Genomic DNA, 13,226 nt, shown 5'->3' with positions numbered 1-13,226 from the left:
GGGGTTAAAAAATAAAAAATAAAAAAATTTTGTTACACTGGAAGAACATCTGCTTATGGCCACAAAATCAACCATTTAAAATTTCTGGCCCACCGTATAGTCCAATGATCTGTGGACCCTCTCTCATGAACCTTAGCCGTCTAAGCAATTTTCATTACAGTATGAATGTAATATGTATATTTCATTGTGACCCCCATACTGGAGATTGTAGATTCAAAATTTAAATAACTTCATATGTTTTTAGAGTTTGGAGCTCCCTTTTCCTTACAGAGCTTCACATCCCTTTCTGCCAATTACACATTAAAGGAGTAGTCCCACAATTAAAGGGGTTGTCTAAGGAAAGAAAACGTATCCGTTATCCACAGGATAGGATAAGTGAAAGCACTGGGTCCAACCACTGGGGACTTAGCTCTCAGAGAGGACAGCATCCTGCAGACGGTATGGGCCCCATTTGTATGTATGGTAGCACAGATGCCTGAAGGCTGATCCCAAGCTTGCGGTCCCATAGCCACGGTTCTGTTTAAAAAATTGCAGATGGTCCCAGCTTTCTGCCATCAGTCACTGAGCTGTCTTTCAATGGACAACCACTTTAAGATGCTGGGTTATCTCTGGCAGCTTCTGTAGAAAATGAATGAAATGTAGGTGCACACACATGACCGCAGATTCGTTCTGACTGGAAAATTGTGTATCCTTTTTCGTAATCAAGAGGGTCTCAGCAGTCACCTCCCCACCCGCAATCAGACACTTATCCTCTATCCTGTGGATAGGGTATCAGCTTTTATGGTTATGCAGCCTCTTTAAAGGTTTATACTAGAATTCTATCTGTCTTTAGAAACATAACATAGAATGAGTCAGCAGATAAGACCCATTCGGCCCATGTAGTCTGCCCAATATTATTGATTCTATCAATAGTCCTTGTCTCTACTACTACTTTTACAGGAAGGCTATTCCATGCATCCACTACTCTCTCAGTAGAATAATACTTCCTGATATTACTGTATAAACCTTTCCCCTTTAATATAAAACTATATCCTCTTGTAGTAGTTTTTCTTTTTATAAATATTCTCTCCTCCTTTACCGTGTTGATTCCCTTTATGTATATTAAAAGTTTATATAAATATATATATATATATATATATATATATATCCCCTCTGTCTCGTCTTTCTTCTATACATGTTAAGGTCCTTTAACCTTTCCCGGTAAGTTTTATCCTGCAATACATGTACTAGTTTAGTATCTCTTCTCAGCACTCTCTTAAAAGTATCTAAATCCTTCTAGAGATACGGCCACCAGTACTGTACAGAGCACTGGTGAGGTTTCACCAGTGCTCTGTGGAGCGGCATCAGCACCTTTCCTCTTTCCACTGCTAATACATCGACAGAATAGGGGATAAGTGTATGATCGCAGGGGGGGTCTGATTGCTAGGATCTACAGCACAATGAGCGCTTTGGCTCCCACTTTCCAAGATGTATTAGTCTCAACAGTCAACTGCTTAGCCAATTACCAACTACAGTGGTATGGTGACTGTCTGAGCTGACAGTCAATACAGAGACCAGTTTTATTGGAAGGTGGGGGACAGAGTGACCCATTCTGGAGATTACTGGGGGCAGGGTGGGGGGGGGGGGGGGGTCTAGTGTGGCTGGGAGTACCAGCCATCGTACTCCCCCCTCACCATAATCAGACACTTACACATAACTTGAATATCTTTTTAATTCTACTTTTAATAATTCTATAGTTTCTGCACTGTGTTCAACAAAGCTTGTTTTAAACAGCTTTATAGGTCCCACTTGAACCATGGAAAGATACATTATCTACCATAACATTGTATACATTTTTTAACAATAATACGATAATCATCAGTGAAGTCTGTGTACACAAAGCACTTATCATACAATGAAAACGTCTGAAGATATAAGTAAGGATAGATGTTAGATGTATGTTAAGATGTAAACTCTAAGTACTACGAAAATTAATTAACATATATTGTGTGACTGCGGAAAGAAACTTATGTGAACCATCAAACTTGTTGTACAGCTGTGCAAAATATCTTGGTGCTATTTGAGTAACAAATAAGAAGTGAAGTAGATGGAGGAGGTCATAGTGGGGGAGCTACCCAGACTAGGAGATGTTTAAACATCGGTACCTATTTACATTAGTCATTTACGGTCATGTTGATGGATTCTAAATCTTGACCCCATCAAGGCAGAAAACCAATAAAATCAATCATACGGTATATGCGACTATAAGTGAGAACAGCAGGGAGTGCAAGTAAATCTGGAGTCATATGACAAGGACTAGAATATTAGGATTACCTTTTTTTGTTTTTAAAACAAATTCTATTCTGTATTTATTTTTGTTTGTTTCTGAGAAAGCTCGGTAGTTCTGACATAGCTGTCATTTCAGGGGATGTCACAAGGTTTTTTCCTGTCATATTTCAGCATTCCCGGCTGACTAAAAATTTCAGGGGCAACTTAAGGACATTTTAGTCTTTTTTTTTATTTAATATTTAGTTTTTATTGAAAAATCACACAGGTACAATAATAAGAGAAAAATAATCACACAGTATATCATTGTACAACAATGTCATCCAAGGGTAGGCAATGTACCAGCTATAAGCTGAAACACTTTCAAACAATATAAAGGAAAATACAGTAAAAATAGAAAAAACTGATGAAGTACTCAAGTGTCTCCCGTGGTTAGTTCATGGCAGTGGTCTCCAAAATATGGACCTCCAGATGTTGCAAAACTACAACTTCTAGCATGCTCGGACAGCCATTGGCTGTCCCAGCATACTGGGAGTTGTAGTTTTGCAACATCTGAATGTCCACAGTTTGGAGACCACGGTATATGGCAAGGAGATAGAAGCGAGAGGAGCAATGGATAACGAAAGAAAGGGGGGGGGGGGGCAGAATGAACATGGAAGGGAGAAGGGAACATGGAAGAGATATAGCCAGGGAATGGCAGGTATACTTCTAACTAGGACTCTGGTAAGAGTATAAAGTCTGGATGGAGGAGTAAGGAGAAATGATGAAGTTTAATTTGTCGAGAGTCACACCATCGGCCTGTACCTTGCAAAATGTTTGTAGACAACCCCTATGTTCATAAACCATGTTTTCATAAGAAATCATGGTATTATCTAGAGATGAGCTAATCATATCGGACAAAGTCAAATTTGTTCAAATTTCATGAAAAATTTGATTCGGCCCGAATCCGAACTTTGACTTGATTCAAAATTACAAATTTCTTCATTTGCGACACCTGATGCGACCGTTCTGTACAATGTATAGGTGTGGGCGGCTTTCTCCTGCGCTCGCAACTCTGCAATAGATAGGACAATCGCATCAGGTGTCAGTAGTGACATTTGCTGTGATCTGTCCTTAACTGCAGGTACTACTTCTCCCAAAATGGAGCACACTCTGCTCCATGTTGGGAGCTGTAGTACCTGCATTAATAGAAAGATCGCAGCGGGTATTAGTTCTAACACCCGATGCGATCGTCCTGTATAATGTATAGATGCGGGTGGGCGGCCGCTGTTCTCTGGTCCCACTGTAGTATGAGTGTATGCAGTATACAGTACAGACCAAAAATTTGGACACACCTTCTCATTCAGAGTTTTCTTTATTTTCATGACTATGAAAATTGTAGATTCACACTGAAGGCATCAAAACTATGAAGTAACACATGTGACTATATACATAACAAAAAAGTGTGAAACAACTGAAAATATGTCATATTTTAGGTTCTTCAAAGTAGCCACCTTTTTCTTTGATTACTACTTTGCACACTGAGGACAAGCAGGGCTGTATACACTGAAGACAAGCAGGGCTCTGTACACCGAGGACAAGCAGGGCTCTGTACACTGAGGACAAGCAGGGCTCTGTACACAGAGAACAAGCAAGGATCTGTGCACTGAGGAAAAGCAGGGCTCTGTACAGTGAGGACAAGCAGGGCTTTGTGCACTGAGAACAAGCAGGGCTCTGTGCAGTGAGGACAAGCAGGGCTCTTTACAATGAGGACAAGCAGGGCTCTGAACACTGAGGACAAGCAGGGCTCTGAACACTGAGGACAAGCAGGGCTCTGAACACTGAGGACAGGCAGGGCTCTGTACAATGAGGAAAAGCAGGGCTTTGTACACTGAGGACAAGCAGGGCTCTGTACACTGAGGACAAGCAGGGATCTGTACACTGAGGACAAGCAGGGCTATTTACACTGAGGACAAGCAGGGCTTTGCACATTGAGGACAAGGAGGGCTCTGTACAATGAGGAAAAGCAGGACTCTGTACACTGAGGACAAGAAGGGATCTGTACTCTGAGGACAAGCAGGGCTCTGTGCACTGAGGACAAGCAGGGCTCTGTACACTGAGGACAAACAGGGCTCTGTGCACTGAGGACAAGCAGGGCTCTGTACACTGAGGACAAGCAGGGCTCTGTACACTGAGGACAAGCAGGGCTCTGTGCACTGAGGGCAAGCAGGGCTCTGTACACTGAGGACAAGCAGAGCTCTGTGCACTGAGGACAAGCAGGGTTCTGTGCACTGAGGACAAGCAGGGTTCTGTGCACTGAGGACAAGCAGGACTCTGTACACTGAGGACAAGCAGGGCTCTGTGCAGTGAGACTCTGTTACATGCTCCCAGGTCACACATCAGGATGATTGACAAGCCCTGAGCCTGGATAGAGCCCTCCTTTTTCCATCCACACTTCCTGTATTTGGTCTCCTAAGAGAGACAGGCATGTAATAGCTGCAGAGACAGCATTTCTTCCCCCAAAAATATACAAATTTTTTTACCCAATGTATATTCAAATATACATATAATGGTATTATCTACATAACATAAAAAGGTTTTGTTAACAACGGGTACACTTTAACACCAATTTGGTTTTAGAAAATAAGACCAATTATTAGCATGTCCATATTTTATTTGTTCCGAATCTAAAACGTCTAAAAACTAATGAATAGTACTTGAAGAGCATTAGGGCAAATAGACGAGAAAAAACACCCCATCTGGTGTATGAAATGATTGAGCAGACTGGGTGTGATCTTCCTACATCTGTCATTCATATCTGCTCCGCGAAAACGTGTTATTGGGAATTTTTTTTTCCCTTTGAGGTTCTCATCGAGCTTCTTATTGTCAGTTAATATATCGCCCATTGGTGACTATTAATGAAACAATTTGTGTTACTGAACTTACAGGGCAAAGACTGGAAAAAGAGTATTGAAAAAACCCTCGTAATGTGATTTAAATTTAATCAGCTGTCTGAAGTATAATGAGCTTTCGGCTTTTCAAAAAATGTGTCTAGTGCTTGATATGACAAAGCTCAATTTCCTAAAACCGATGCTTTCTGCAGATAATTACAATAAGTGATCGCCGGCGAAAACGGAAAAGGGGAAAGAAAAAAAACCACAAATATCCATTTTATACTAATGGGATTATTTAAAGATCATCGTGCGGTCACAGGGCAAGGCAGAAGTCGATGCGTAGAGAAGAGACGGGTTGTAGAGCAAGTCTGGGGCATTTATTTCCATTTCATCGCCTGGGGTGGAATCTGTATTATGATTATCTCAACATATTACGAGGCAAATTCTCTGAATACTGCGGATCATTCAGTGTCAATTCCTATTGTGCCATTGTTGTTGTTGCTTCACTAAAGGCTAAGAGCTCGCATTTGAAAAAATATAGATTTGCGTGCAATTAAAAGGAAGCAAGCGGAGGCCGTATCTGAACTAGTCTTACAGATACAGTGAGCCACACAGCTTGCAAATGTATCGGCTTCAAAGGTATAGGGCCCAGGAGGTAGCAGGAGAGTATATATCAATGTACAGGATCCATTCCCCAGACCTCAGTGGTACTCTGTTCCCAGAAGCATACAGTTTGATAGAGACATATAGCAAGAAAGAATGAAGGTACTCACTTTTAACAGATCGGTCCATGGCAACTTATTTTATTGAATTGGTGCAGATATTTTATAAACATGGGACACCCCACTCACAGAGACAGGTTTGAATGACAGCCAGTTCATGCCACTCACACCAATGGCGGATTTGCACAAAACTGCTGTCAATCATACCTGTCTCTATTAGTCTGGCTTTGAAACATCTGCAAAATGGAAAATTAGCACGAAACTGCTGTCAATCATACCTGTCTCTGTGAGTCTAGGTCTGAAACTTCTGCCAAAGGTGAATTAGAGTGAAGTGGTTGTCAATCAAAGCAGAGTACACTGACAAGTGTCCCATTCCCTTTGTTTAAGTCATCTTGGGGCTCTAATGCAGGTCAGTAGTATCTACTATGTATAACACATCTCCATTACCCTCAGGTGAACAGAACCACTGACAAGTCAAAAGCTACTTAAAAATAAAAATATATTTTTATGCCATTAATTTAGGGAAATACAAGTGAAGAGATTACCTTATCAGTCAAGCCCAATTCTTATGTCCTATTAAGGCACATGAAAATCATAGTCAAGGTATTCTATGGTTGGGATGCTCCTCTACAAGGCGAGAACCTATAATTAGGAACGGTCTTTGGTCTATTGTTTAGTCTCTGCCAGTTATGACATAGTCATCTTCATAGTTCTTATTCATTACATCCTTATTCAGTACATTTATAGTTACCATATTATAGTTATGTGTGTCAACTTCAGCTGATGTTGGTAGGGCCGCTGCATGGAAAATGTAGCAATTCATGGAGGCCATTCAGATGAATGGTCATCCAAGTACTACAAGAATATCATTGAAGAAAGTAGATGTCCAGCACCAAGGCAGCAGGCAAAACTGTAACTATATTGAGGAGTATAAACATCTTTACAAGGCAAAGCGTAGTCGCCTATGCCATAAGGTAGCCAATTGATAAGAGCTCATGAAACCCTTAACAAGTGGAAAAGAACCCTTTTGTGTTGTCGATATACCCTCATAGGGCATATAGACATGGGCATGTCTTAATAAGACAACCTGTTAAAAAAAATTAAAGGGGAACTCCGGTGGAAAATAAATGTTTTCAAATCAAATGTTTTCAAATCAAAATAAGTTAAACATATGTGTTAATTCATTCTATATAAAAATCCCAACTATTCCAGTACTTAAAGAGTACCTGTGTCACGATGCCGGCTGGCAGGTGGTGGATCCTCTGTGCCAGAGAGGGATTGGCGTGGACCGTGCTAGAGGATCGGTTCTAAGTCACTACTGGTTTTCACCAGAGCCCGCCGCAAAGCGGGATGGTCTTGCTGCGGCGGTAGTGACCAGGTCGTATCCCCTAGCAACGGCTCAACCTCTCTGGCTGCTGAAGATAGGCGCGGTACAAGGGAGTAGACAGAAGCAAGGTCGGACGTAGCAGAAGGTCGGGGCAGGCAGCAAGGATCGTAGTCAGGGGCAACGGCAGAAGGTCTGGAATCACAGGCAAGGAACACACAAGGAACGCTTTCACTGGCACTAGGGCAACAAGATCCGGCGAGGGAGTGAAGGGGAAGTGAGGTGATATAGGGAAGTGCACAGGTGTAAACACTAATTGGAACCACTGCACCAATCAGCGGTGCAGTGGCCCTTTAAATCGCAAAGACCCGGCGCGCGCGCGCCCTAGGGAGCGGGGCCGCGCGCGCCGGGACAGAACTGACGGGGAGCGAGTAAGGTACGGGAGCCGGGGTGCGCATCGCGAGCGGGCGCTACCCGCATCGCGAATCGCATCCCGGCCGGAGGTGGTAACGCAGCGCCCCGGGTCCGTGGAACCGACCGGGGCGCTGCAGTGAGGGAAGTGTAGCGAGCGCTCCGGGGAGGAGCGGGGACCCGGAGCGCTCGGCGTAACAGTACCCCCCCCCTTGGGTCTCCCCCTCTTCTTGGGGCCTGAGAACCTGAGGATCAGACTTTTGTCCAGGATATTGTCCTCAGGTTCCCAGGACCTCTCTTCTGGACCACAACCCTCCCAATCCACTAAAAAAAAAGTTCTTCCCCTGACCTTTTTAGAGGCCAAGATCTCTTTGACAGAGAAGATGTCCGAGGAGCCGGAAACAGGAGTGGGAGGAACAGATTTAGGAGAAAAACGGTTGAGGATGAGAGGTTTAAGAAGAGAGACGTGAAAGGCATTAGGGATACGAAGAGAAGGAGGAAGAAGAAGTTTGTAAGAGACAGGATTAATTTGACACAAAACTTTAAAAGGACCAAGATAGCGTGGTCCCAACTTATAGCTCGGGACACGGAAACGGACATATTTAGCGGAGAGCCATACCTTGTCTCCAGGGGAAAAAATGGGAGGAGCTCTTCTTTTCTTATCTGCGAATCTCTTCATGCGAGAAGAAGCCTGTAAGAGAGAATTTTGGGTCTCTTTCCATATGGTGGAAAGATCACGAGAAATTTCATCCACAGCGGGCAGACCAGAGGGCAAGGGGGTAGGGAGGGGGGGAAGAGGGTGACGGCCGTACACCACGAAAAACGGAGATTTGGAGGAAGATTCAGAGATTCTGAAATTATACGAGAATTCGGCCCAAGGTAGAAGATCTGCCCAGTCATCCTGGCGGGAGGAAACAAAATGTCGTAAATAGTCACCCAAGATCTGGTTAATTCTCTCTACTTGTCCATTGGATTGAGGATGGTATGCAGAAGAAAAATTTAATTTAATCTTGAGTTGTTTACAGAGAGCCCTCCAGAATTTAGACACAAATTGGACGCCTCTATCCGAGACGATCTGTGTAGGCAACCCGTGAAGACGAAAAATGTGTACAAAAAATTGTTTAGCCAACTGAGGCGCTGAAGGAAGACCAGGAAGAGGGATGAAATGTGCCATTTTGGAGAATCGATCAACGACCACCCAAATAACAGTGTTGCCATGGGATGGGGGTAAGTCAGTAATAAAATCCATACCAATCAGAGACCAAGGTTGTTCGGGGACAGGTAGAGGATGAAGAAAACCAGCGGGCTTCTGGCGAGGAGTCTTATCCCGGGCACAGATAGTGCAGGCTCGCACAAAGTCCACCACATCAGTCTCTAGAGTCGGCCACCAATAGAAGCGAGAGATGAGTTGCACAGATTTCTTAATGCCCGCATGACCTGCGAGATGGGAGGAGTGACCCCATTTGAGGATCCCAAGGCGTTGGCGTGGAGAAACAAAGGTCTTTCCTGGAGGAGTTTGCCTGATGGAGGCTGGAGAAGTGGAAATCAGGCAGTCAGGAGGAATGATGTGTTGAGGAGAGAGTTCAATTTCAGAGGCATCTGAGGAACGAGAGAGAGCATCGGCCCTAATGTTCTTATCAGCAGGCCGAAAGTGAATTTCAAAATTAAATCGGGCAAAGAACAGAGACCACCTGGCCTGACGAGGATTCAGCCGTTGGGCAGACTGGAGGTAGGAGAGGTTCTTGTGATCGGTGTAAATAATAACTGGAAATCTTGATCCCTCCAGCAGATGCCTCCATTCCTCAAGTGCTAATTTAATGGCTAGAAGCTCTCGATCCCCGATGGAGTAGTTCCTCTCCGCCGGAGAGAAGGTCCTGGAAAAAAAACCACAAGTAACAGCATGCCCGGAAGAGTTTTTTTGTAGAAGGACAGCTCCAGCTCCCACTGAGGAGGCATCAACCTCCAATAGGAAGGGTTTAGATGGGTCAGGTCTGGAGAGCACGGGAGCCGAAGAAAAGGCAGACTTGAGTCGTTTAAAGGCGTCTTCCGCTTGAGGAGGCCAAGACTTGGGATCGGCATTTTTTTTTGTTAAAGCCACAATAGGAGCCACAATGGTAGAAAAATGTGGAATAAATTGCCTGTAATAATTGGCGAACCCCAAAAAACGTTGGATGGCACGGAGTCCGGAGGGGCGTGGCCAATCTAAGACGGCAGAGAGTTTATCTGGGTCCATTTGTAGTCCCTGGCCAGAGACCAAGTATCCTAGAAAAGGAAGAGATTGGCATTCAAACAGACATTTCTCTATTTTGGCATAGAGTTGATTATCACGAAGTCTCTGAAGAACCATACGGACATGCTGGCGGTGTTCTTCAAGATTGGCAGAAAAAATCAGGATATCGTCCAGATATACAACAACACAGGAGTATAGGAGATCACGAAAAATTTCATTAACAAAGTCTTGGAAGACGGCAGGGGCGTTGCATAGACCAAAGGGCATGACCAGATACTCAAAGTGTCCATCTCTGGTGTTAAATGCCGTTTTCCATTCATCCCCCTCTCTGATGCGGATGAGATTATAAGCACCTCTTAAGTCCAGTTTGGTAAAAATATGGGCACCTTGGAGACGATCAAAGAGTTCAGAGATGAGGGGTAGGGGGTAGCGGTTCTTAACCGTGATTTTATTAAGACCGCGGTAGTCAATGCAAGGACGTAGAGAGCCATCTTTTTTGGACACAAAGAAAAATCCGGCTCCGGCAGGAGAGGAGGATTTACGGATAAAGCCCTTTTTTAAATTTTCTTGGACGTATTCAGACATGGCAAGAGTCTCTGGGACGGACAGAGGATAGATTCTGCCCCGGGGTGGAGTAGTGCCCGGGAGGAGGTCAATGGGACAATCATAAGGCCTGTGAGGAGGTAGAGTCTCAGCTTGTTTTTTGCAAAAAACGTCCGCAAAGTCCATATAGGCCTTAGGGAGACCGGTTACATGAGGAAGCACAGGGACACGGCAAGGTTTACTGGGAACCGGTTTTAAGCAGTCCTTGGAACAAGAGGGCCCCCAACTCTTGATCTCCCCAGTGGACCAATCCAGGATTGGGGAATGGAGTTGAAGCCAGGGAAGTCCAAGAAGGATTTCAGAAGTGCAATTGGGGAGGACCAACAGTTCAATCCTCTCGTGATGAGATCCGATGCACATTAGAAGGGGCTCCGTGCGGAAACGTATAGTACAGTCCAATCTTTCATTGTTTACACAATTGATGTAGAGGGGTCTGGCGAGACTGGTCACCGGGATGTTGAACCTGTTGACGAGAGAGGCCAAGATAAAATTTCCTGCAGATCCAGAGTCCAAGAAGGCCACAGCAGAGAAGGAGAAGGCAGAGGCAGACATCCGCACAGGCACAGTAAGACGTGGAGAAGCAGAGTAGACATCAAGGACTGTCTCACCTTTGTGCGGAGTCAGCGGACGTCTTTCCAGGCGGGGAGGACGGATAGGACAATCCTTCAGGAAGTGTTCGGTACTAGCACAGTACAGGCAGAGATTCTCCATGCGGCGTCGTGTCCTCTCTTGGGGTGTCAGGCGAGACCGGTCGACCTGCATAGCCTCCACGGCGGGAGGCACAGGAACAGATTGCAGGGGACCAGAGGAGAGAGGAGCCGGGGAGAAGAAACGCCTCGTGCGAACAGAGTCCATATCCTGGCGGAGCTCCTGACGCCGTTCGGAAAAACGCATGTCAATGCGAGTGGCAAGATGGATGAGTTCATGTAGGTTAGCAGGGATTTCTCGTGCGGCCAGAACATCTTTAATGTTGCTGGATAGGCCTTTTTTAAAGGTCGCGCAGAGTGCCTCATTATTCCAGGATAATTCTGAAGCAAGGGTACGGAACTGTACGGCATACTCGCCAACGGAAGAATTACCCTGGACCAGGTTCAACAGGGCAGTCTCAGCAGAAGAGGCTCGGGCAGGTTCCTCAAAGACACTTCGAATTTCCGAGAAGAAGGAGTGTACAGAGGCAGTGACGGGGTCATTGCGGTCCCAGAGCGGTGTGGCCCAAGCCAGGGCTTTTCCAGACAGCAGGCTGACTACGAAAGCCACCTTAGACCTTTCAGTGGGGAACTGGTCCGACATCATCTCCAAGTGTAATGAACATTGGGAAAGAAAGCCACGGCAAAACTTAGAGTCCCCATCAAATTTATCCGGCAAGGATAGTCGTATTCCAGAAGCGGCCACTCGCTGCGGAGGAGGTACAGGAGCTGGCGGAGGAGATGATTGCTGGAGCTGTGGTAGTAACTGTTGTAGCATAACAGTCAGTTGAGACAGCTGTTGGCCTTGTTGCGCAATCTGTTGTGACTGCTGGGCGACCACCGTGGTGAGGTCAGCGACAACTGGCAGAGGAACTTCAGCGGGATCCATGGCCGGATCTACTGTCACGATGCCGGCTGGCAGGTGGTGGATCCTCTGTGCCAGAGAGGGATTGGCGTGGACCGTGCTAGAGGATCGGTTCTAAGTCACTACTGGTTTTCACCAGAGCCCGCCGCAAAGCGGGATGGTCTTGCTGCGGCGGTAGTGACCAGGTCGTATCCCCTAGCAACGGCTCAACCTCTCTGGCTGCTGAAGATAGGCGCGGTACAAGGGAGTAGACAGAAGCAAGGTCGGACGTAGCAGAAGGTCGGGGCAGGCAGCAAGGATCGTAGTCAGGGGCAACGGCAGAAGGTCTGGAATCACAGGCAAGGAACACACAAGGAACGCTTTCACTGGCACTAGGGCAACAAGATCCGGCGAGGGAGTGAAGGGGAAGTGAGGTGATATAGGGAAGTGCACAGGTGTAAACACTAATTGGAACCACTGCACCAATCAGCGGTGCAGTGGCCCTTTAAATCGCAAAGACCCGGCGCGCGCGCGCCCTAGGGAGCGGGGCCGCGCGCGCCGGGACAGAACTGACGGGGAGCGAGTAAGGTACGGGAGCCGGGGTGCGCATCGCGAGCGGGCGCTACCCGCATCGCGAATCGCATCCCGGCCCGAGGTGGTAACGCAGCGCCCCGGGTCCGTGGAACCGACCGGGGCGCTGCAGTGAGGGAAGTGTAGCGAGCGCTCCGGGGAGGAGCGGGGACCCGGAGCGCTCGGCGTAACAACCTGTCACCAAATTAAACTTTTACTATAGTGTTTTGTTGTGTAATTAGCAGACATTTTCCCATTCGCTTACTTTTAAAATTATCAACATAAATATGTTTGAAATGTAATAGAAAAAATGGTCACTAGGTGGCTCTGTTCTGTTCCCTGCCACAATTAATACAGTGAGTTTAGTCTCCTCCTGGCCTGGCAGGAGACCAAACCCAGAAAGTGTTTCTCTGCACAGAGCTTGATTGATAGCGGCACAGAGCCTCACTAAAAGCTGCAAAGAGACTCACTAAAAGCTGGAAAAAGCCTCACTGAAAGCTGCAAAGAGCCTAACTGAAAGCTGCAAAGAGCCTCGCTAAAAGCTGAAAATAGCCTCACTGAAAGCTGCAAAGAGCCTCATTGAAGCATGCATAGAGCTTGAGGTCTTTTATTTATCACAGCACTGCAATGATGTGAGGGCAGAAGTGGTCCCCAGGCAGGCTCCAGGAATGTCGTGCCTGTTGGGAAACAGCCACTTT

The sequence above is a fragment of the Hyla sarda genome, chromosome 7, assembly GCF_029499605.1.
Source record: "Hyla sarda isolate aHylSar1 chromosome 7, aHylSar1.hap1, whole genome shotgun sequence".
In the NCBI taxonomy this organism is placed as follows: domain Eukaryota; kingdom Metazoa; phylum Chordata; class Amphibia; order Anura; family Hylidae; genus Hyla; species Hyla sarda.
Note: the sequence above shows the minus strand (reverse complement) of the source record.